At 35.6% G+C, this 26,996-nt stretch overlaps 1 long non-coding RNA gene across 1 annotated transcript; it reads left to right on the forward strand.

Moving 5' to 3' along the window:
• Positions 1-2,402: 2,402 nt before the first annotated feature.
• Positions 2,403-19,357, forward strand: LOC118762555. Its single transcript, XR_004998308.1, has 4 exons — positions 2,403-2,416; positions 3,108-3,112; positions 14,474-14,477; positions 18,919-19,357. It is a non-coding gene; the product is annotated as an uncharacterized LOC118762555 (long non-coding RNA).
• The last annotated feature ends 7,639 nt before the right edge of the window (positions 19,358-26,996 follow it).

Here is a 26,996-nt window from a genome sequence, read left to right on the forward strand (position 1 = left end):
CTCCGTACATTAAAGGACTACGTCTCACGCACAAACATTGAAAATACACGCATATACATGAATACGCACACAATGAAAGACAGCGAAAATTCAACATTGTAAAAAGCCTCCCAAAACTGTTGTGGCAGAAGTCAACATCTCTGAGATTGAAACAAGACACTTATTGAAAGTGAAACAAAACACTTATTTACGGCCGTAAATAGACTACACCGCAGCACAGAAAGGGAAATCTATGTAGGTTAGGTTTCACGAAGAAATCAAAACATTTCTCCTGCGAAACAATACTGATGTAAGAAGGTTGAACCTTACGTTATAACAAACACTAAGCAACAACCTGTAATATATGCTCTTTAATATATTATTTTTTTTAATGTTTTAAAATGTTACTTAGCTCATTTAAAATTAATTCAATTCTTCGATCTTTCTGGGCAAATATATCTATCACATTTTCATAGAAATCTTCTCTTTTCATCAATTCTTGTATAAATCTTTTTCAATTGACATTAGTGCTAACCCAGACAGTCTTCTTTCTCCTGTCGCATTTCTTTGGTATGTTTTAATTCTACTTAATGCAGAAAAGGATCGCTCTACAGAAGCAGTGGTAGACGGAATTGTCAAAATCAACTTGCACAGATTAAGAGTTCTGGCATAGCTTCAACAAGATCAGTGCTGTTAATGTAACTCATTAATGACTTACACTTGGTTTTTTAAAATCTTTCATTGAATACATCACATTGAGCTCACTTTGTAATCGTATTCATCAAAAATCTGCCATAAGTTGTTCTTAAAGAATCTAAAGAGTCCACAGGAAATTGTTTGCAATACTCATCAACTTTGTTGAAATTCAAAAGTTCCATGAATTTAAACTCTTCTAAGGATGAATATCGTGCTTTTATTTGGTCAACTATTGTACTTATAATTTTGTTATAAAGCGTTCTATAATGTCGTTGGGGATCAATAGATATATTCTTGGATCTCTGAATTCCGATTCCTGCATCGACTCCATATTTTTCCCCTAACCTATCATAAAAGACTGAAAAATGATCAAGTTTGTTTTCGAGTACAGTTCTAGTTTTATCTATTTGCTGTTTACAATACACTATGTCATGACTTTTACTCAGACGTCAGTAAAAGAAAAAATGTCACTGAATACCTCTAACAAAAATAAGAAATCAGGAGCTTTTAAAGTGTGTAAGAATCCAATTGCTGAATTTATGGTGGTATCATCCCATGCTTCAGGATTTTCAATGATGTGTTCAAAAAGGCTGATTATGAAATTATAATTTTCCTTTGTGGTAATAATAAGACGTGAGGAGTAATTCCATCTAGTTGCTGTTGCTTTCAGAAATCTTTTTTTAACAATATTATCTAATGCATTAGTCCTTTTCGGTGATTTCGTAAAAAATGTACCGAGTCCGTTTATTGTAGAAAAAAATATCTTGCATTCTTTCATAGCAGAGCATGATTGTGAAAGAACTAAATTTAGGATATGGGCACAACAATGAATAAAGATCGCACATTCATATTTCTTTCTTACTTTTGCCTGTAACCCATTTAGTTGTCCTGCCATTGTAGCGGCACCATCATATGTCTGCGCAATCAATTTGTTTCCACATTCCCACGTCTCAATGCATTTAAAAACATGTTCAGATAAAGCATTTGCAGATCGATCTTCACTAACATCACTAAAACCGATAAATCGTTCTTTCGTCACACAGTCTTCTGTAACATAACGTAAAACTGTTGACAGTTGTGAAGATGCTGAGACATCAGATGTCTCATCAACAAGAATAGAAACAAACTTAGCTTGGTCAATTTCCTTCTGCATCTCATTCAACATAACTTTATGAATGCTTCGATCAAGTCATTTTGAATTCTGTTCGACAGACCAGTGAAGATAGAAGCTGTATCTAAATGACATTCCATTTGTTTGTCATATTTACTGATGAAATAAACGAGTTCTTTATAATTTCCCCGATTATTAGAGCCTTCAGATTCAAAATGACCCCGAAACGATAATTCCTGGAGGCCTAAAAAAATAACAACATCGATCAATCGTTGCAGAATGGATCTGTTTCGTTGAACTTTCTCATTATGCTGTTGTATGCTTTGATTTTTACATGCATCTAATTGTAAGTCTATGCGAACATTCCCGAATATTTTAAGGTCTATCAAACATTTTATATGCCTTTGAGAACGCTCGTGCTTTAGCATAGCCATATGTAAATTATTTAAATCATCATAGCCTTTATCATTCCAAACATTTTTTCTAAGCCAAAAAGTAAACACGGCCAACAGAATAATTTATTAAGAGCAACACTTCCAGTTAACCATTTCTTCTTTTCATACGAATTAACCTGAAATTGTCTCGTGAATTTCTTGTTGTAGCTTCGCAAATTAGGTAAATTCGGTGTTGGTCTGCCACGATTTATAATTAATTTTTTCCCATCGAAGTCCCTTTTAGAAAAACTAGTTCTCAAAATATCGTTTATAGCACACATTTCACTCATTTTGAAAAAAGCTGCTCTTATTTAAGGACCCACGTGGAAGCGCCGGCGTAAATTTTAAGTCAATTTCAACAAAACGGAAAAATACCCTTTGTTAAATTAATTTAAGATTAATTAGCTATTTCTGAAATAAGAAATATAATATAGATATTTTTGCTTTCAAAACTTTCTAAAAATATGATAGTGCAAACGGATATTTTGGATAAAAAATTTCAAACTTACATGCGAAGGCTATTCCAACATTTCAGCTGGCTAAAACAAGAATTATGGGACGGCTCTTGTTCCGGTCAAAATAGCCAGAGAGGCGTGATATGCAGTCTTAGAACAGCATGACACGCCAAACTGAATTTGTCGAATCGCTGAGAGAGAAGGGGGTGACCATTCCTCGTAGCATATCTTTTAAACAAAGAAAGAGGAAGAAGGGACAAACTATCAAAGACAGAGAGAAGGGGACTCATGCTGTCTTCTCAACGCATGACAAGCGATAAATTTATCGAGTCACTAAGATAGAGAGAGAGAGAGAGGAAGGAAGGAAGGACAAACTAATACAGACAGAGAGGGAGTGTGTATCATGCGATCTTCTAAAAGCATTTATCAAAGCAGATGTACGAAGTAGAGACAATATTTCTAAAACAACTGGACGTATTTTCTTTGAAACAAAGAAGGCATGCAGCGCATACCTTGCATTGCTGAGAGTGCACGCCCCTGGTATACATACATATATGTGTGTGTGCGCGCGTGTGTATATATATTGATAGAAATGGTAAGACAACAAAAGAATGAAAGAGATCTCGATATTATGTAATTAGAGGAATTTATCTGTAAATGTAATATGTGACAAATATTCGGTAGCCATGATAAAACTCTGAGTTTTGGATGTCAGGGTGGAAAACCATGCTGCCATCTCTTCAGTTATCAGGCCATCGAAAAAAATGCTATGAAAATGACCATTAAACAAAGGGAAATTACTGTGTGATTGACCATTATTAAGACAAAAGAGCTATTAGAATGATCAAGGGGAGGCAGTAAAGGTAAGGGAGTAAAAATGTTCATAGTATTCACATAAACACGCATGTCCATACATACACATGCGTGCCCCCACACCCCCGTACATGTGCCTATAAGTATATACTCATCCACCCTCGCTTGAAACACACACATACTCACCCACACATTTACCAAAAATATATACATACCTGCATACATGCTCACACACACACGCACACAAAAAAGGGTCATACACACATCTATATATGCACATGCACAACAGGGCTAAAGGCAAATTGCAGAAAAATGTGTAAAAAAGGTGTAAAAAATAAGCAATAAGAGTAAAACACGTCTATATATGCACACACTCGTATGCACGCACACACACACGTCTATATACGCACATACCCACACACACACACACACACACACGTGCTCAAAAAAAGATTCCTATACACGTCTATATATGCATAGGAAAAAATGAAGGGTGGAAGGTGGTATACAGAAAAAAATATGTGTAAAAAATATGAGCAATAAACCTATAAAACAATATCTCTATAAGTATGTAAAAAATATTTATAAAAATATATAAAAATATATGAAAATATATAAGAAATATAAGTAAAAAGTATAGAGATAAAAACCTTGTACATGGACACAATATAGAAAGCAAGTTTTATCTGTAATCTCAGGGGGACCAAAAACCATTGGAAATCCATTGGAAGATCTTAGCCAAGTGTAAGCCTTACACCAATGGCAGTGGAAAGTGCGGTCTTTGTGGTATAGAAAGATGGCTCATCTGGAAAAGCAGCTTAGACCCCACTACATGTCTAAATTCAAGAACTGAACTTTTTGGATCATAACTGCTAAGTTATGGGACTTTTTGCACTAATGGGTATATTTCAATTAGCGTGCATATGTGTTGAGTAGAGCACTAGAATGGTTTGGGCTACCTGGTGTCATCCATGGTTGGGGTATATTTTCATTAGATCTACTTCAGGAATTCCACAGTGATAGTTGAGATAATAATCAATTAAGTAAACAGAAAATGGACTTGGTATTAGTCTTTATTATGTATGACGATCATTTCAACCCATCCTGTGAGTGTCCCTTATGGGTGGGGGTACTGCATCATATTATATTGCATCAATTTTGTAGTCTAGGTCACATCAGGTACATTCATACATTAAGCAGTGTATGCAGGTCACATCAGGTACATTCATACATGAAGGCGGCGAGCTGGCAGAAACATTAGCACGCCGGGCGAAATGCTTTGCGGTATTTCGTCTGTCATTACGTTCTGAGTTCAAATTCCGCCGAGGTCAACTTTGCCTTTCATCCTTTCAGGGTCAATAAATAAAGTACCAATCTCGCACTGGGGTCGATGTAATTGGATTAATCCGTTTGTCTGTCCTTGTTTGTCCCTCTATGTTTAGCCCCTTGTGGGTAGTAAAGAAATACATACATTAAGCAGTGTCTCACTAAAGATCTTGAGTTTGGGTGGTCATGTTGTTTCACTAACAGAATCAGTTGATTCCCCAAATGAAGTGGACAAATAGCAACATGATTGCCCAAACACGATCTTTGGTAAGACACCATTTTATGTATGAATCTACCTGATGTGACTCAGACTGCAAAATTGATGCAACACAATATGATGCACAGTACCCCACCCATAAGTGACAGTCGCAAGATGGGTTGAAATGATCGTCATGCACAATAAAGTTGTAAAAATCCATTTTCTGTTTACTTAATTGATTATGTGTGTATATATATATATATATATATATATATATATATATATATATATATATATATATATATACTTCAGGAATTCCACAGCAGATCCAGCTGAAATATACTCCAACCGTGGATGATACCAGGTAGCTCAAACTGTGAATGTGTTACTCAACACATTAATTGGCATTCCTCACCATATTGCAGTTCACCTGTCCCGGTTTATTATTTAAGCTTACGTCAATTGCTCTGTGGTGTTGTTCTGCATTTATAATAAAATAAATATATACAAATTATAAAGATAATGAAAAAAAAAGTATACAGTACAGTACTGTTTCTACTTCACGGATTTTCACCTTTCACGGGAGTTTGGAATGTAACACCCAAGATAGTCAAGTGATTACTGTATACCTATTAGTCCAAAAACACATACATATATATTTTTTCCTGGTGAAGGCCAGTTTAAGGGGTTGCCCTGGGTTTTTCCCATCCATAAAAGGTTTTGACTTTATGGCATATCATCAGACCCCAAGAGCTATTGGCTGGTCATAGGCCAACAGGTTTTGGTGTCAGATGATACACCATAAAGTCAAAACCTTTATGGACAGGAAACACAAGGTAACCCCATAAACTGGGCTTCGACAGGAAAAAATATAGACTGCTCTACTTCTTAGAGTGTGCTTCTTCTCCAGACTTATGTTTTTCTAAAAACAGTATATATCCTTTCTAGAAATACAAAGTAAGCGTAGAGTAGGTTTTAGCTAAATTTGATAAACCAAAACTTAAATCACTCAGCAATTCTACTCAATTTTTAACCCCTGTGAACCTTATTGATCCAGCTTATTAGAAGAGTTTACACATATCTATAGAACAGCACCCTTCTTTTACTATGGAATATCAAATCAAAAACTGATACCATATTGTTAGACAATAGGGGTGGTTTTGTGGTTACTCAGCCTGCAAGAAATAACAGTCATATCTCTTTCAACTATCTCTAAAAAGAAATAGCATTTTAATCTCTTTCAAACTATGTGTACCAGCTCAAAAAAAAAAAAAATTAACAGCCAAATCTCTTGTAAGCCACATCCTATCAACTTTTAGTAAAAGGACACATAAGTGTTCCTGGACTAGTTCTGTAGTCCATCAACAGATGGCAGCACATGGTTGCATGTGCAATGTAAGCTAGCAGTGACCTTCATGAAGCAGACTGCTGAGTGACATCACTGTGTTAACTTCGCAAGTTGCAACATTTGTATTTTTGTGATCACATGTATGCAGTAGTCTGCAATTTTGTCATGGACAGGAACATAGAGGCAACATGAAATTTTGTGTTAAACTTGGGAAGTTTTCTACAGAAACATTGAGCATACTTTGGGAAGCTTATGGCAAGAGGCAATGGGTCGTAAGCAATGTCTTGAGTGGCACAGGTGCTTAAAAAGTAGAAGAACATCCCAGGAAGACAATGAGGGTCTAGAAAACCTGCCAACTGGTATTGTTCATTGATAATTCAACCCCCAGGGCCACACTATCAATCAAGAGGTTTACTGTGATGCTTTGAAGTGTTTGAGGGAGAACATTCAGCAAAAGCGACCTGATCTGTGGAGCACAAAGAACACCAAGCTCTCCTAACTTGTGAGTTTCTCACCAAAGAAAACATGGTATCACTTCCAAATCCACCCTATTTGCCAGATTTAGTACCTGCAGATTTCCATCTCTTCCCCTAGAGGAAAATGCAGCTCAAAGGTCACCATTTTAATACTGTTGTCAAGATCCAGAGTAAATTGCAGAAGGTCCTTGATTTGATTACGGAAAACGACTTTCAGGTCAGATTCCAAAAGTGGCAGAAAAACTACTATGGGTTTCATGTTCATAAAGCACTCAGCTTTATAGCATTTCTTGTATATATATCAAAGTATCTCTTGGTTTTTATAATATTAATAATGTGTGTGTGTGTGTGTGTTTTATATTTGGTAGGATAGTGTGTGTATATGTGTGCACGTTTGTGTGTGTGTGTATATGTGTGTGGTTAATGTTTGTAAAGCCTGGGACCAATCAAAAACAGCCCACACACACAAACACAAACACATTTATATATATATATATATATATATATATATATATATATATTATATATATATATATATAATATATATATATATATAGGCGCAGGAGCGGCTGTGTGGTAAGTAGCTTGCTTACCAACCACATGGTTCCAAGTTCAGTCCCACTGTGTGGCACTTTGGGCAAGTGTCTTCTACTATAGCCTCGGGCCGACCAAAGCCTTGTGAGTGGATTTGGTAGACGGAAACTGAAAGAAGCCCGTCATATATATGTATATATATATATATGTTGGCGTGTATGTTTGTGTGTCTGTGTTTGTCCCCCTAGCATTGCTTAACAACCGATGCTGCTGTGTTTATGTCCCCGTCACTTAGCGGTTCGGCAAAAGAGACCGATAGAATAAGTACTGGGCTTACAAAGAATAAGTCCCGGGGTCGAGTTGCCCGACTAAAGGCGGTGCTCCAGCATGGCCACAGTCAACTGACTGAAACAAGTAAAAGAGTAAAAGAAAAGAGTATATATACACACACACACACCATTCTGACCTTCAAACAGATGCACATATACACATACATGCGCACACACAACACCATGACAAATACCAATCACACACATACATAGACACACACACACACACACAACACCAAGACAATCACACACACGGTTGATCACATACATACACACACACATCTCAGACACAACATGCACACTCCCATACACACATAACATCCCCACCAACACAAAAAACACACAAACATACATGCGCACACATACAGACACACACATGCGCACACACACAACACTATAACAAATATCAATCACACACACAACACCAAGACAATCATAACAATCACAAACATACTAGGACAGAGATACACACACTCACCTACACACACATAACATCCCCACCAACACAAAATATACAAGCATACACAAGGACCCACAGATGCACACATACACACATACAAACAAACACAGAAACACACTAGCGCACACACAACACACTAACAAACATTAACCACACACATACACACACACACAAACGTGCACACATATACACACACCATCCTACCAAATATTAAACACACACAAACACATCTACTTACCTGGGACCAATAAAAAACCGCCCACAAAACAAACACATGTATATATATATACACACACAAAGACACACACACTCACACCATTCTGGCCTCTAAAGACCAATCCCCCAAATCACTGATTCTTGAAAGAGAAACAAAAACTTCTTTTCAATTCCACATTACTCTTCCTTCCCCCCACCCAAACACACCTACACTGTCCCTTGAAATAGAAAATAGTCTTTTACAATGATATGGTGAATCAGGTCAGTTCAAACTAAATATATCCCCCTCATTGTACATTATATACTACCAAAATGTAACCTTTTTGAACTTATAACTTTCTGTGTATATATATACAGATACAATACCAATATTTATCTGAACTTTTTAATAATTCTTTTTGTAAACTGTTTTTAACATTCTCTTATTATTATCAAAGAATGTATATATGTATTGTAATATTTTGTGACAACCAGTACCTAACACAACCAAGCTTTTACATGTTACTTTTGACAATCTTCTTCTAAAAAAGTGAAACCGGTAAGTAAATAAACATCTTTTAAAACTGCATTTTCAAACCTTCTTTCATATATATATATATATATATATACACATATATATATAAATATATGTATATATATATGTAACAGTTATGATATTCGTTGGTTGCCATTGTGCAAGATAAAACAGTAATTGAAGTTGTAAAGAAATATTTATTTACCATTACATTAATATAATGCTGTACCACAACAGGTAGGCTAATATAACAGTATAACAAAGTTCATAAAGCATGCAAGATAAAGAAAGTTAATTTCAGCCTGTACATGTGTGTACACGATCTCATAGTAGTATATAGAGAGGGATATGGTAATGTTACAGAGAAAAGAAAGTGAGTTAGTAAAGGTGAGAGTGGTGGGACAAAACATTTACTTCATTGGTGAGTTAGTATAGTTGCCCCTTTGTGCATTTTCCTTCAGAGACAGCATTTTGTTCAGCCAGACCCAGTTCTCACTAACTTTGGCTTACAGAGTTCCTGTTTTCACAACTGTTGAAAACTAGTTAGAAAGATAGACATATTGTTGAGAACAATAGATTTCATTGGGGGTCTGTTATCTCTATTCTAGCTTTCGGTGGTCAAATGACAAAGACATTATTCTGCTTTGCGAAGGCATCTGGCAAATGTAACTGCTGTCACTCACAGAAAAAGTATTATTTTACCATGAGAAAAGTGCTGTTGAATTGTTAAGTGAATTTTGGCTATCAAGGATCAAATCCATGCCTGCATGAAGCCACTACATATATATATATATTATATATATATATATTATATATATATATATATATATTATATATATATATATATATAACAAAAGTACCTTTAAAGAAAATCACATCTTTAATTGTAAAATTCACATTACAAACCTGATAATTGTTTCTGTTGTGTTAACAGAAACAATTGTCAGCATTGTAAGGTGAATTCTGCAAAGATGTGATTTTCTCTATACATATTTTTGTTGTCTAATACTCTGAATTTCTGGAAACTCTTCTAAATGATATTTGGATCTATTTGTCTTACATGAGGAATTAAATTGTATGTGTATTCTACTTGCATATATTGGTGTCCAATTTGTTGGATATAGTTAACCACATTAATTTAAAACTGCTTTATTGATATCTGCTTGGACTTTTTAATCCCTCTTTTCTTCTTACATCTATACATACATGCACACACACACACATATATATATATATATATATATATATATATATATATATATATAATCAGCTTCCACAAAATTTCCGTCTTCCAAATCCACTCAAGGCTTTTGTCGACCTGTGGCTATAGTAGAAAACATTTGTTCATGGTGCTATGCAGTGGGGCCAAACCTGAAAATAAGTGGTATCCTGGAAAATTATTTTCTTCTATAGCGCTGAGTCGACTAAAAACTTGTGAGTGGATTTCGTAAATGGAAACTGAAAGAAGCCCGCTGTATGCGAGTACATGTGAGGGTGGTTCTGGGTGCGTGCGTGCGTGCGTACGTACGTGTGTGTGTGTGTGTGTGTGTGTATGTCCACCACTGCTTGACAACCGGTGTTGGTTTCTTTACATCCTCGCAACTTGATTGTTCGGCAAAAAAGAAACATAGAGTAAATACCAGGTCTTGAAAAAAATTAGTACTGAGATCGATTTGTTCGACTAAAACCCTTCAAGGCAGTGCTCCAGTATGACCGCAGTATAATGACCGAAACGAAAAAAAGATTAAAGACAAAAGATAAATATTTACTCCTCAACTTTTCCCTTACATTAAAATGAACTTCGAAAAAAAAAGTAAGGAGTTGTTTCCCTTTGCATTTAGAACGATGTTCTCCTGGGAGGGAACTGAAATGGAATTACCCGAATTCTTTTTCAAGTCATTGACTTTAAAATTGATCACTATTGAGTGTAATAGCTCAGAAATTTTTATCTCGCCGTGGAAGTCACACTAAACATAGATTGAACAGCTGAACTGAAATATATCTAGCTTTTTGTGATGAATTAACGATCTTTTAAATAATTATTTCTTGAAAAATAGATTTGAAAAAAGAAAACGAGCTTTTTTTCAACTTTCATGGGAAAAACAGAGATCAAACGATAAATTTTATCGGGTGATTTAAGATACAAGTGTGAGGTGCCATTTTCGCTTAGATAAATAAGCGATGATGATGATGATATTTCGGGAGATAGAACGATCACTCGATAGATAGATGCATTCATACATTCACATATATACACACATAATGAATACTTATTTTTTTAAATAAATTTGTACACACACACATTCATACAAAGATACATACACACAGGCATACATACATACACACACGCACACATACATACATAGATATACACACGCACGCGCACACACACACACACACACACACACACACACCACACACACACACACATACACACATACATACATACATACATACATACATACATACATACATACATACATACATACATACATACAATGGTGGGCTGAAAAGTTCATAGGCTGACTATGAAGGTGTGATGCCAGAGTTGTGAAGTCTTGCATGCAATAATTTCAAATTTTATTAATAGCTGCATTGTTTCTTTCTGGGTAAACTGACATCTCACTGTTTAAAAAAGTTTACCAACCACATGGTTCCAGGTTCAGTCCCACTGTGTGGCACCTTGGGCAAGTGTCTTCTACTATAGCCTCGAGCCGACCAAAGCCTTGTGAGTGGATTTGGTAGACGGAAACTGAAAGAAGCCCATCGTATATATGTGTATATATATGTATGTGTGTGTATATGTTTGTATGTCTGTGTTTGTCCCCCCACAACATCGCTTGACAACCGATGCTAGTGTGTTTACATCCCCGTAACTTTGTGGTTTGGCAAAAGAGACCGATAGAATAAGTACTAGGCTTACAAAGAATAAGTCCTGGGGTTGATTTGCTCGACTAAAGGCGGTGCTCCAGCATGGCCACAGTCAAATGACTGAAACAAGTAAAAGAGTAAAAGAGTAGCGACTTCTCTTGAAATTGGACACAATTTGGCATCATGGTGTTATGAAATACTTGGAGAAAAATGGACATTTGTGTTGGCATGGTTGCCATGTTAGGGGTTGACATTCCAGTTTTATCAACCGGGCAAAGGGGGGCAGCTGAATCTAGGAAGGGAAGGGGGGACCTTGAAGATGATCCAAAGTCTGGACATCCTGCAATGGCCACCACTGACGAAAACATTGATTGTGTTCATCACATGGTGATGGATGACAGTTGACTGACTACAAATCAAATAGCCTGTGCTATTAGCAAATCCTGTGAGAGAGTTGAGAATATTCAACGCAATGAACTTGGCATGATGAAGGTTTATGCTCGGTGGGTGCCAATTCTTTTCATACCTGATCAAAAGTGCACCAGGCTGATCACATCCTGGGAAAATTTGACATTGTTTGAGGCAGATCCAGCTGGTTTCCTTGAATGTTTCCTAACCTTGGATGACAGTTGACTTCTTCACTTTGAACCAGAGACAAAGAGACAATCCATGCAATGGAAACACCTCCTCACCTACCCCAAAGAAGGCCAAGGTTGTTTGATCTGCAGGGAAGGTGATGTCCTCAGGTTTTTGGAATGCAAAACACATTGTGTTTATTGAACCTCTTCAAAAGAGCCACACCATCAATGGAGAGAACTACACCAACTTGATAAGGCAGTTTTGAAAGTTTATTAAGACCAAATGCCCAGGAAAACTGATGAAAGGGATCCTGTTACATCAGGACAGTGCTCCAGCACACAAATACTTGGTTTCAATGGCTACTGTGCATGACTGCGAATTTGAACTGGTTGATCAGCATCTCTATCATCTGTTACCCAACATGAATATAGTTTTGGCTGGGAACCAGTATTGCAGTGATGACGACTCATATCTGCTGCTGACTATTTTTGACCAGCAAGATGAAAGCTTCTTCATCAATGGGATCCAGGCATTGCAATGTTGGTGTTTGTGGACTGCATAGGGGACTACATTGAAAAATAAACCTCATTTGGTTACATTCTTTGAGAGCATCTTAGTCAACCAATGAACTTTTCAGCCAACCCTCATACACATACATGCACATACATACATACACACAGATGCATGCATACATACATACACACAGATGCATGCATGCATGCATACATACATACATACACACAGATGCATGCATGCATACATACATACATACATACATACATACACACAGATGCATGCATACATGCATGCATGCATGCATGCATGCATACATACATACATACATACATACATACATACATACATACATACATACATACATACATACATACATACATACATACATACATACATACATACATACCCTGTTGTTGATGTTGAAATTCTAATGAAGGTTAGAAACCGGATCTTTTTCTCTTGGCAAGAAATCTTGAAATAAACTGAATAATGACATACATACATACATATTTTGATTACAGAAATATTAACTTTCCAAAGTATAGCTTACAACAATAGATTTTCAATACAAATTATATGTTTTAGTACTGTATATAATCAGTTTAGGAACTCTTCCTTAACTAATTATATACAGTACTAAAACATAAAAAACAACTAAAACATCATCATCATCATCATCATTGTTATCATCATTGTCATTTTAATCATAGTCAGCCTATGAACTTTTCAACCCACCCTCATAAATTTCAATGTGAAATGCACCAGTAATTTTTTGTTTGCAAGAGAGAGAGAGAGATAGAAAAGAGAGAAAGAAACAAACAAATAAAGCGAGAAGAAAAGAAAGAAATGAACAAAGCAAGATGAAAAGAAAGAAAGAGAAAAAAAGAAAGTAAGAAAGAAAGAAAGAAACTGAAAACCAGTGTTTACAAATGGAGGTGTTTCTGGGGACGCTGTAGACTTCTTTCATCTTCACTGCTATTGTGGTTTAATGTTGTGATGCCTACCTGCTCATACCCACCCTCAACTCTCTGTGATTTAACTGAACCACACCCCCTTAATTACACTAGATAACTTCAATCTAACAATCTCAGGAAATGCTCTAACTCCCCTATTTATGACATAATGAAGACCTACAAGAAATTCCTCACTGGTTTTATACAATGTTAAATCAAATAAAATAGCTGTAATGTGTTGGACTACAGATAAACTAAAATTCTGTGCTGCATCAGAATTTTGTCAGTGATCAGGTCGCGGTCTCAAAGCGATGAAAATATTTTGGCAAATTAAATTTAAATGTTGAAGCGAACCTTAACGGTTTTTGTGTGTTTTTAAATGGCTTATAAATGGTTTATAACTATAAATATGTTTACAACTAATTCTGACCTCCTCAACAAAACTTGAACTTCATCATACATGCTGAAGTAGTGATGAATACAATATTATGCAAATATATGACAATGTTCGTATTTTAATGTAGGAAAATTGATTTGAGGAACTGTTCTTAATTGGTAAGTGATTTGATCACAAACCATTTCATCGTAGAGACATCTTAGCCATTTAGGAACACACAAAATTTCTAATGATATTTATATTTCATTTAAGGCAGTGAGCTGGCAGAAATGTTAGCACACTGGGCGAAATGCTTAGTAGTATTTACGTTCTAAGTTCAAGTTCCACCAAGGTCGACTTTGCTTTTCATCCTTTCAGGGTCAATAAATTAAGTACCAGTTGCATACTGGGGTCAATCTAATTGACTGCCCTCACCCTCCCCAAAAATTTTGAGCCTTGTGCCTAGAGTAGAAACAAATATATTGGTCAAATCAACTGGCCCCTCCCCAAAAATTTCAGGCTTTGTGCCGAGAGTAGAAAAGAATATATCAATCTAACTGACTAGCCCCCATTCCCCAAAAATTTTGTGCCTTGTGCCTAGAGTAGAAAAGAATATATCAGTGTAATCGACTAGCCCCTTCCCCAAAAATTTCAGGCCTTGTGCCTAGAGTAGAAAAGAATATTTATCTTCCCTGATGGCAGGGAGCTGGCAGAAATGTTAGCACACTGGGCAAAATGTTTTTACATTCTAAGTACAAATTCCACCAAGGTTAATTTTGCCTATTCATCTTTTCAGGATCGATAAATTAAGTACCAGTTGTGTACTAAAATCAACTGACCCCCTCCACAAAAATTTCGGGCCTTGAGCCTAGAGTAGAAAAGAATATTTATCTTTCATTTATTTCTTTAAGGGTTAAACATTTTTTTTTTTTTTTCAAATTGTGACTTGCTCATTGACACAATTCCACTGCAGTTGTTGAATATTAGTTATTCTCTTTATTTTTATATATATACTTGGCAAACAGTGACTCTACATATTCAAAACCAACCACCATGACAAAGTAATTAGGAAAATAGCAGGAATAGTAATTAAGAAATGTACAAATTTATAGACAAACAGAAGAACTGAACCTTAAAGTGACTAACAGTGGCCTAAGTGAAAAGATCAAACAGCAAGAAAAAAAAATACAATGAAAATTTGTGGCCCATAAAATCTCACCAGAAACTAATTTTGAATAATAAAATATTAAGATTTGAACTTAATAATTATATATCTAACATGTATCTTTTATTCTATATCTTTTACTTATTTCAGTCATTTGACTGTGGCCATGCTGGGGCACCACCTTGAAGGATTTTAGCTGAACAGATTGACTCCAATACTTATATCTTAAGCCTGATACTTATTCTAGTGGCCTTTTTCACCAAACTGGGACATAAACACATCAACACCAGTTGTCAGGTAGTGGTAACGGACAAACACAGACACAAAGGCACACACTGGGAGACATATACATTATTTATATATATATATATATATATTATATATATATATATATTATATATATATATATATATATATACATATATTTATATACATTTGTCTGTATGTGTGTGTGTACATGCATGCGTGCGTGCACAAATATACATACACACATAATAAACATGTCTATATATCTTGAGTATTCCAAATGTATCTCAATGTAATCCTTCTATTGTCCTTTGTACACCTTGATGATTTTCCATTCAAGGTATTTAAAATGCAAAATTATATGTTTTGTAATTTTAATTTTGTCTGTGAAATGAAAAAAATTGTAGATGAATATGTTAATTAATTAATGAAGTAATTTGTATTCATTAGATTTCTCTGTTTTCTAGCTCAATAATAATAATTATATATATATATATATATATATATATATATTGTGGCACTCTGTCGGTTATGATGGTGAGGGTTCCAATTGATCCGATCAACGGAACAGCCTGCTCGTGAAATTAACATGCAAGTGGCTCAGCACTCCACAGACATGAGTACCCTTAACGTAGTTCTTGGGGAAATTCATCGTGACACAGAGTGTGACAAGGCTGGCCCTTTGAAATACAGGTACAACAGAAACAGGAAGAAAGAGTGAGAGAAAGTTTTGGCAAAAGAGTGCAGCAGGGTTCGCTGCCACCTCCTGCTGGAGCTTTGTGGGGCTTTAGATGTTTTTGCTCAATAAACACTCACAACACCCAGTCTGGTAATCAAAACCACAATCCTACAAACGTGAGTCTGCTGCCCCAACCACTAGGCCATTGCACCTCCACTATATATATATATATATATATATATATATCTATAATATAAATTGGACATGGGCGATCGTTAGCCAAACGGCTGGGTGGATTCGTGTGAAAGACGGCACACATGTGGAAACGGGTGCATAGATTGGAATGTGGCTTGTATTGTTTTCCTAGCCCCCATAGTTACTGAGAAAATCGATAAAAACTTTTTCTAATGGAATTCCCCTGTTTGTTCCACCATTAAAACAAGCAGTTGCTCACACAGCTGGCATATACCATTTCACTAGCAACAAGAGGAGTACAGGATGACAGTCAGCCAAAACTTTTGCTATGCTGTCTCTCTTCTTTCACCTCTTAGTGGGGTTAATAATCTTAATCTTTAGTTACAGTTTCTCATTCAAACTACATAATAGGCAGAATTGTCAGATTAAGACAGTAGGGTGTTTTGAGGGAGATTTGGCTGCTATTTCCACCAGGTCTAGCTACCATGTAGAGGTCTGAACTTAATTTTCATTCACATATTTGCAATTCAAAAATTTAACATAATCTTTTACATAAATTAACTATCCTAAAAATTTTAAACGATAACCTCACATTTTCTATGTATGTGTGTGTTCCTTAAAAGATGTCAATCATCACGGCACACACCTTCACTTACTCTATCTCTCTTTCTCAACCTCTTTCTCTCTCACATACACACACGCAAGCACACATACACACACGCAAGCACACATGCACACACATACACGTCCATTTCATATATCTTCTTTCAATTTCTGCTCTCTGCAAATAAATTTTTTTTACGGATACAACTGCTTTCAAAAATAGGAATTACTGTATAAGTTCTTTCTGTGTTCATAATTAAATCAATGTTTTGATTAGACAGAGGTCCAATAGAATAGCTCTCAGAAGCAGACTACGTACAAATATGTCAATCATCACGACACACACCTTCACTCACTCACTCTATCTCTCTTTCTTACCCTCTTTCTCTCTCACTTACACATACACAATCACGCATGCACACACACAAACGTCCATTTCATATATCTTCTTTCAATTTCTGCTCTCTCCAAATAACATTTTTACGTATACAACTGCTTACAAAAATAGGGATTACTGTATAATTTCTTTCTCTATAAACGATATAAACAGTAGCTGCACGACATCGTGAAGTATATTTGCCACAGGGTTAGCCACAATTAAGTAGCAAATATACTTCACGAAATAAATCAATGTTTTAATGATTAGACAGAGGTCCAACAGAATAACTCTCAGAAACAGACTACGTACAAATTCGTTCTTCACAACTCCTGAAGCTGTTTTCTGACAAAGCAGGGTGGAGTTAGGAAATTTTCATACAGCTGGAGGCTCTAATCGAAACAAGGGATCCAAAATGATAAGGTTGAGAAACACTGTTATAGATTATGCCTAACCGAAAACCATCACAGCCACATCATCCAAAGAGACCAGGTGAAACCGGTCTTAGCTGTGTAACAAACAACCATTTTAGCTATTTTGAAATATGGCGCGAATTGGCAATATGACGTAATGTATTGCCGAAGAATTATTATTTTCGTTTTTTCCATTGGTTAATTAACTGCTCATATAAGGATTCTAAAAAGTTATGTAAAGAATATTTGTAATGCATTTCGATTTTTTAAGTCAAGTTGAGCAGTTATAAAAACCCTGTATTTTGGGAAAAACTTTAGTGTTTTGTTGGATGTAACTGAACTCCACGACACTCACTCCTTTGAGACATTGGTAATTTTCATGCCATGTCTAAAGATAATCATAAGTCTATTTTGATTTGTTGATTAATCTATTAGTTAGATTTACGAATTAGTTAATGAATATATAGTCGTTCTTCTACAGGACGAAAATTGTCTTTCCTTTGTAAATGTAAATAATGTAAAATTTTATATAAAGAATTTTCTTTATATAAAAATTCCAATTCAACTTCTTTAAAATTTAAAATGTTGCCCATCCATTCGTGTAATTCACATATTTGGTGTGATATTTCTACAGGTTTTTCGAGACCTTTTGTGCCTGAAAAGCACAGAAAAATTGTTTATTCTAGCTTAGATAATTTATCTCATCCAGGTTTAGAAGCTTCATTGAAATTAATATCAAGTCGTTTTGTTTGGCCTGGTATGAATAAAGATATTCGTTCCTGGGTCAAATCATGTCTGCAGTGTCAAAAATGTAAAGTACATCGTCATATCAAAGCACCATTAGGTACATTTGCAAATCCAGATGCGAGATTCCAACATATCCACATCGATATAGTTGGACCCTAAACTCCATGTGAAGATTATATATCTTTGTTGACGTGTATAGATCGCTTTTCGAGATGGCCGGAGGCTTATCCGATAAAGGACGTATCTGCAGTAACTATAGCGAAAACCTTATTTACCAATTAGATGTCTAGATTTGGTATACAAAAACAGTGACAACAGATCGTGGTAGACAATTTGAGTCTAGGCTGTTCGCAGAATTCAATAAATTGTTGGGGATTAATAGAATTCGTACAACTTCATATCACCCACAATCTAACGGCATGATAGAAAGGTTTCATAGGCAGTTGAAATCTTCATTAAGAACTTATTCTGATTCTAACAGTTGGTTAGAAGCCATACCAATGGTATTGTTAGGAATTAGAAGTGCTGTTAAAAGAAAATTTACAATATTCTCCTGCTGAACTCTTGTACGGAACAACATTAACTCTACCTGGTCAAATGTTCGAAGAAACCAATTCTTTTAATGGAGATGTTAATGATTATGTAACTCGTCTTAAGAGATTTCTTACAGATATTCCTTCTTTTACAAGAAAATTGCAAAATGTTAAAAGCTTCGTTCCTTCTGATATAAAATCTTGGACACATATATTTGTACGTAACGATGCTGCTCATAATTCCCTGAAATATAAATATACTGGACCTTTTAAAGTCTTGTCAATTAGAGACAAAACTATGACTTTGGAGATGAATGGTAAAAAAGAAATTGTCAATGTCGACAGAGTAAAAGAAGCTTATTTCGACCAATATTCATGTCATGAAAATGAAGATGTGAGCAATACATATCGACATAACTTGAAACAAAGTGATATTCAAAGCAACAAATCTAATGTTAATGGAAACACAAAGTCAATTTTGAAATCACTTACCGAAGTGAAAAAGACTAGAAGTGGCAGAATTGTACATTTTCCAAAAAAACTTTCTCAGTTTGTTTGAGGATTTTCAAAATATTTTTTATATTCCTGGATTATATATATAAAATTTTTTTTTCCAGTGAAATGAAATGAACTGTATATGAACATTATAATTGTAAAGCCGTATTGGAATGGCTAATTTCATATGTTTAACATGTAATTTATAAATGCATTGTATATATTGATGTGTTATAACTATTAATTCAAATGTTGTATTGAAAATAATATGTATTGCGAATTTCTTTTTCGCAAAATTTTAACAATTTTTCTAGCGAAAGGCTGAAATGTAACAAATAGCTATTTTGAAATGCGGCGCGAATTGGCAATATGACGTAATGTATTGCCGAAGAATTATTATTTTCGTTTTTTCCATTGGTTAATATAACTGCTCATATAAGGATTCTAAAAAGTTACGTAAAGAATATTTGGGATCTTTTCCTTTTGAACGGCACATGTCAACACAACCCTAACCCTAAAACAGATTGAAATGCAATAGATCGATACTAGGGTTATAATTATGGGTGACAATTTCATTTGACACCGCTAGAAAAAATCCCATTTTCCGTAGCGGTGTCGTATGAAATTGTCACCCATAATTATAACCCTAGTATCGATCTATTGCATTTCAATCTGTTTTAGGGTTAGAGTTAGGGTTAGGGGTGGGGGAAGGGTATCTTTTTTTCTTCGCAAATGTAAATAAACCCAATTTGTTTCTCAAACGAGGGACATATTCATACAGCACGGAATGTTTTCATCCCAAACGGAGGTCAGCGACTGGTTAAAATTGCCGAAATGCTCGAAATTAAAGTGGAAATATCTTACAAACTATAGAATTTTCTCAATAAAGCCAAGAAAAAATGATGTTTTAAAAACACATTCTACCAGTATACGAAGTTTAAAAGTGTTCAGTTAACTAGAAATTGTGTTGACATGTGCCGTTCAAAAGGAAAAGATCCGTTAAATTAATTTAATTGTTACGCGTGTGTCTAAAATTATTCGTTTTGTTTTTGTTTTGAGTTTTTGCTTTCATTTTAGCCTTTCGTTTTTTTTTTCTTAATTGTTAAATTAATTTAAGGATAACAATTAAGAAAAAAAAAACGAAAGCAATGGAAAATAATTTTAATTTAACAATTAAGAAAAAAAACGAAAGGCTAAAACGAAAGCAAAAACTCAAAACAAAAACAAAACGAATAATTTTAGACACATGCGTAACAATTAAATTAATTTAACAATTAAGAAAAAAAAACGAAAGGTTAAAATTTAGGGTGAGGGTGAGGGTTAGGGTTAGTAACAGGATGTTGTCTCAGTTTTAGACGCAGCAAATGATTTTAGCTCAATAGAGGCAATCGATTGGTTAAAATTCGAAAAATTAAACTACGTTAAACTTACAAATTACAATTTTCTCAAGAAAGCCAAGAGAGAAAAATGTTTTATTTTGACACATTCTACCAGTATACGAAGTTTAAAAGTGTTTAGTTAACTAGGAATGGTGTTGAAAACTGCCATTCAAAAGGAAAAGATCCCGAAGAACATATTATACATACATGTCATTAATATTTGTAGCGTTTCATGAGTATATTTCTCTATGGTGTTATATACTGGAGTTCGGATTTGTGTATAATGATAACACTTAAGTTATAAGTGATGTTCAATCATTATATTCACCCTTACTCAAAAAAGCCAAATTATTTCCCAACAGAAAACAATAAATAGCATTACATTACTGTAACAAAACTAAATAGAGAATATACTATATTAATATAACCTAAGAGAAAGCTCAAGGTATCCTAAAACCAGCTATAGCTGCTAGTATATATATTTTGTATAAAGGATCATGAGTAAGGCCAGAACAATGCAAAGCAAATCCCAAGAAAACAAATATATGAATTAATGTAGACTTACCTTGCATTCAATATTTTGGGCTTATAACCCCATTCTCAAGAAACTGACAAATGTTGCCGATGTGCATGTGTGGAATGGACATGCACAGAAAGGTGTTGCTATAGCAACCAGCTAGCTTCCTGTAACTCTACTGCTGTTGATGTTTGGATTATGGATTGGCAGTTCAACTGCTCAGGGTTGGGGTTTGGTCTGAATCTCCAGGTGGAGAAGAACTGGGATGAGGTGATGAGCATGTGACCAATCTTGCCCAGGAACTGGCTGAGAGAAAGGTGTCTCTGAAAAGTTGGGTAGGGTGGTGAATGCATACATCACTTCCATCATATATTACTGCCTGACTGTCATGCTCTGCCCCAGTTTGCATGTGACCCAACTGGAGTGCATACCCTTTTGCTTTCTGTGGAAGGGGTGTGTTCTACAGGTCAGACACTTTATTTGTTGTCAACAGCTACTGAATGGAGGACTGAGGGTGATATGGCTACTGATGCATAGGCATGCATTGAGGCTGCAACATCTCCAGCTATTCCTTGACAGTGACTAGGTGTGGTCAATGTTTGTCAGATTCATTCTTCTACAGATCATTTCTTTAGTTGAGCTGTAATCCTTGATCAAGCAGAGACTGAGGCAGGGTGCCTGGCACCTAGAGTGCCATTAGGCAATCACAGTCCTCTGTCAGTTGAGCAATGCAGTAAGTGGAAGTTCCACTTTGGCATTTTATAGAGGGTCAGTGGTGGGTAGGTGCTATGACATTCTCAGGGAGACTCAGGATGTTGACAAGAATCAACTAGCTGGTCTTTTCCAGAGGACTTTCAGGCCAGAGTCCATGGATAGTTTCCAGAAATCTCTGGCTTGGCAGTGCTACTAGGGAGCATTGCTGGTTCAGGATAAACTCTACAGGTATGAAAGTGCAGTCAGCCAGGCTTACCCAAGATGCATGCAGTACAACAAGACTGTTCTGCACTCTGTTATCCAATGCCTGAGCATTGCAGCCTTGTGGGTTTATGTCAAACACCTGCTGTCATGTGTAGAATGAATTTGGCTATCCACTGTGAAGATCATCCTACCACCTTCCTTTGGCCAGGAAGGGCAGGCAGTATTTATTTGTTTGGTAGTCTTGACAAAAGGTGGACCAGATTGAAAGGGCTGAATACAGATACTTTCCTCTTTGGCCAAGCCTTCATCAATTTTTTCAAGTTTGAAAAAGATGAGGGTAGAGAGGAAAGTCCTACCTCCCAGCAATTTTACTGGAATGTGGGTGAATGTGGCAAGAATGGTCCAAGTGAATGGGCCTACTCTAAGTATGTGCTTATAGGTAGAAGGAAGACGATGTGAGGAAAGCACTTGCCCTATAACTCCAAGCAACTATGGTTTTTGAGGGGTTTCCACAAGCAGCCCTAGGAAGTCTCCCTCTTTTGGGGAATTTTTCATTGTTAGAATTTATATTATTGCTTTTACTCTTTACTATTTCTATTTATGCCCAATGTTTTTTCTTCTTTTTGTGAACCCTTAGTGGTAAATAAAGAAAACATTATAATGTAAATAACAGATAGTCAACATTAGATCCCGATTACTTACTGGTTAATACATTTAGCACCATTTATTTAATGTTAGAAATAGTAATAGTAAATAATAAATATAAATAAATAATAAACAATGATTCAAATTTAAAGAAATTGGAAAATGCTTAAGAAGGAGTCTAAAAATAAAGATGTTTTCATTGTATGCATGTGTCCATGTACGTGCACATGTACATTTATGCATGTACATGTGTCCATGTACCTGTGCGTGTGTATGTGTGTGGGTGTGTGCGTCCACTGGTGTGTGTATGCGTGTGTCCCCATTGGTGTGTGTGTGTGTCCACTGGTGTGTGTGTGTGGAGAGAGAGAGGGGGTGATAGAGAGAGAGCAGTACCGTATTCAAAGTATTTTGTAAAAGGAAAATCCAAACAGTCTGCTTATGGTCATCAACAGAGATGCAGACAAACTTTCTCATATGAAAGCAGCTGCATTGACCTCCCTTGGATATGTTGGCTGCATAAAAATGTGGTCTGATAGACAACATTACGACAGTGAGTTCATCATCATCATCTCTCTACATTCATAAGTGATACATGGCTATCAACTGTCACTCTCCATTTACAACCTTCAACTGAAATATAATTCCTTCATATTTACTATATTTAACTTAACAGCATAATTCTTTATTTTTTCATGCTTTCACATATTTTTCCCTATTATTTTCATTGTTCTCATTTTTTAGCATTATTTACAGGCTTTTTTCTTGGTATAAATAGTAACCATTATGGAACATGCATACACATGCTTATACAAATATCTATTCCTTGCCTTTCACAAATAAAACAACATGCAAATAAGCACAGATCCATACAGATAGATGCATATACTGATACTTATACAAACTCTTGCACATAAATAACTGTATTTATATAAGCTACAGATAGGTAAATATAGACAGAGAGATAAATAAATAAATGGATAAGCAGACTGATATACATATATATATATATATATATATATATATATATATATATATATATACACATATATATATATATATTATATATATATATATATATATATATATATCATCATCATCATCATCATCATCATTTAACGTCCGCTTTCCATGCTAGCATGGGTTGGACGGTTCAACTGGGGTCTGAGGAGCCCGAAGGCTGCACCAGGCCAGTCAGATCTGGCAGTGTTTCTACAGCTGGATGCCCTTCCTAACGCCAACCACTCCGAGAGTGTAGTGGGTGATTTTATGTGCTACCGACACAGGTGCCAGACGAGGCTGGCGAACGGCCACGCTCAGATGGTGTTTTTTTTTTATGTGCCACCGACACAGTGCCAGACGAGGCTGGCAGACGGCCACGCTCGGATGGTGTTTTTATGTGCCACCGACACAGGTGCCAGGTGAGGCTGGCGAACGGCCACGATCGGATGGTGTTTGTTACGTGCCCACAGCACGGAGGCCAGTCGATGCGGTACTGGCTACGGCCACGTTCGGATGGTTTTCTTGTATGCCACCGGCACTGGTACCACAAAGATACAAATTCCATTGATGTTCATCTATTTTGATTTGTTTTGATTTGATTTTGATTTTCACTTGCCTCAACAGGTCTTCACAAGATGTTCATCTATTTTGATATATATATATATATATATATGTATATATATATATATATATATATATATATATATATACACATATATACATATATATATATACATATATATATATATATATATATGTATATATATATATATATATAGAGAGAGAGAGAGAGAGAGAGAGATAGATAGATTGATACATACATACGTGTGTGTGCGTGTCTATGTATATATGTTTTTATATGGATATGAATCTGTATCACCCATGGGGGTGGGTAGGTGCATGGCTTAGTGGTTAAGAGTATCCAGTTCATGATTGTTAAGGTCATAAGTTTGATACCTGTATGACATTATGTTCTTGAACAAGACTTTATTTCACATTGCTCCAGTCCACTCAGCAGGCAAAAATGAGAAGTACCTGTAATTCAAAAAGATCCTACCTTGTCACATTCTGTTTCATGCTGAATCTCCCTGAGAACTACATTAAGGGTACATGTATATATATACCAGGGGTCTTAACTCAAGGACACTAAGGCAGGGCCATTAGATCTTAGGAGAGAGGCACAGTGGGCCAAAATGAGCTGAAATGGTCAGGTATGATGCTATATAACAGGGGTGACCAAACTACAGCTTGCTAGTTGCTTGTGGCTCTTTGACCATGGGTTTATACAGCCTGGGGAAAGATGCTGGCTGACCTCTTACTTTTTATTCATCACAGTTAATATAATAGTTAAATGAAAAAAGTCAAGTTTTATAATTATTTATTGGATATGAGTTGATACCAGCAGAGTGGTGCTATAGGAACAGCTTTTCTTATTTTTACAGTAATGGGGACTGATGTTTTCCAGGTATTTCAAATAAACTCAAATATAAAATTGTCATGAATCTTTTTTTGTTTTTTAATTTCAGTATCTTCTATTTTAGTTTCATGCTTCCTGACTTTATCATGTTTCCCATTCAAGTTGTAACCAGGCGGACACATACACATGCATAAGCATATGTTGTTTGTATGTGGAATGTTATTTTCAACATACTTCCAAAACATGTGAGTGTATCATACACACATTTGAAAGTAGCAACAAATAGGAAAATTTATTTGATGTCGCTTACATTTTTTTTTCACAACTTGTCCCATTTCTTCCTTCATAATGACCATTGTCACATTATCTGCTTAGAATAAATTGGTATCAGTTATTAACTCAACAACACTGTGCTACATACACAATTTTTGTCTTTAGGTAGCAACTGTCCTTGAGTAGCACTGAATCTGAAATATTATGGAAAATAGGTCAGTTTCAAAACATTGATGTCCAGATCACAAAAGCAAAGTTTGAAAGAATATTAGTCATAGATAGAAGCAAATAGGATATAACACTTACTGGCCAAAGACAAGAAAAATATAGATTTTGTTACAGTGTAATTTATATTATTTTACTTCATGATGAAGCCTCCTCCCCTTATACAGCAATGAGCAACAGAAACAATTCTAAATGATAATGTTAGATTTGTTCTTTTAATCAGAGAGCAGAAATAACGGGAGGCATATGTGGTGGAATGCAGTTAAAACTGGTCACAGATGGCCTTGAGCTTAACTCCAACTGCCCTCTTTTTTATGTACATTGATACAGTGTTCAACCTAGTTGGTAGACTTTGGATACGAGCTTTGTTTACAAGTGTCTGTGAAAAGTTTGCAAAGTAAGATGACATCATCAAATTGTAAGCAACAAAAATATGAAGAGGAAAACAGAAATTGTAAGCCAGAGTGGAAAGAAGGTTTTGCACTTGTGGTTAAAGGAGGTAAACCTTTGTACCTTATTTACCATTTTTTACTTAGTCCTTATAAAATCAGAAACTTGAAATCCCACTATGAAACAATTCATAAAAACTTTTCACATGGTTATCCATCCAATGACAGGAGCAAGAGGAGCAAGGAGGGCAACCATCCTCCCCCGCCCCCACCATAGTGAACACATTTTTCAAAATTGGTGCCTTTTCAACATTTTTTTTTAACCTTTTAATTCACTTGTGTGATAAAAGTTGAAACTCTTCTATGTTGTTAATCGCATAGCTTTGGAAGAACTTTCTAGAATCATTACTTTATTTGACCAACCTCCCATGTTTTTGAAGTCTGCTCAGTCTCCTATGATGTATTTGGCAACCACTGACATCTGAAAAACCCAAACAAACCCTGATGTCATAACTTTTCGACACTGGATGATCCAGTGGAGTTTCATCTTATTCACATCACACCTATATCAGTAGTTATAGGTTTCATACATAATGA

The sequence above is a fragment of the Octopus sinensis genome, linkage group LG3 (assembly GCF_006345805.1).
Source record: "Octopus sinensis linkage group LG3, ASM634580v1, whole genome shotgun sequence".
In the NCBI taxonomy this organism is placed as follows: domain Eukaryota; kingdom Metazoa; phylum Mollusca; class Cephalopoda; order Octopoda; family Octopodidae; genus Octopus; species Octopus sinensis.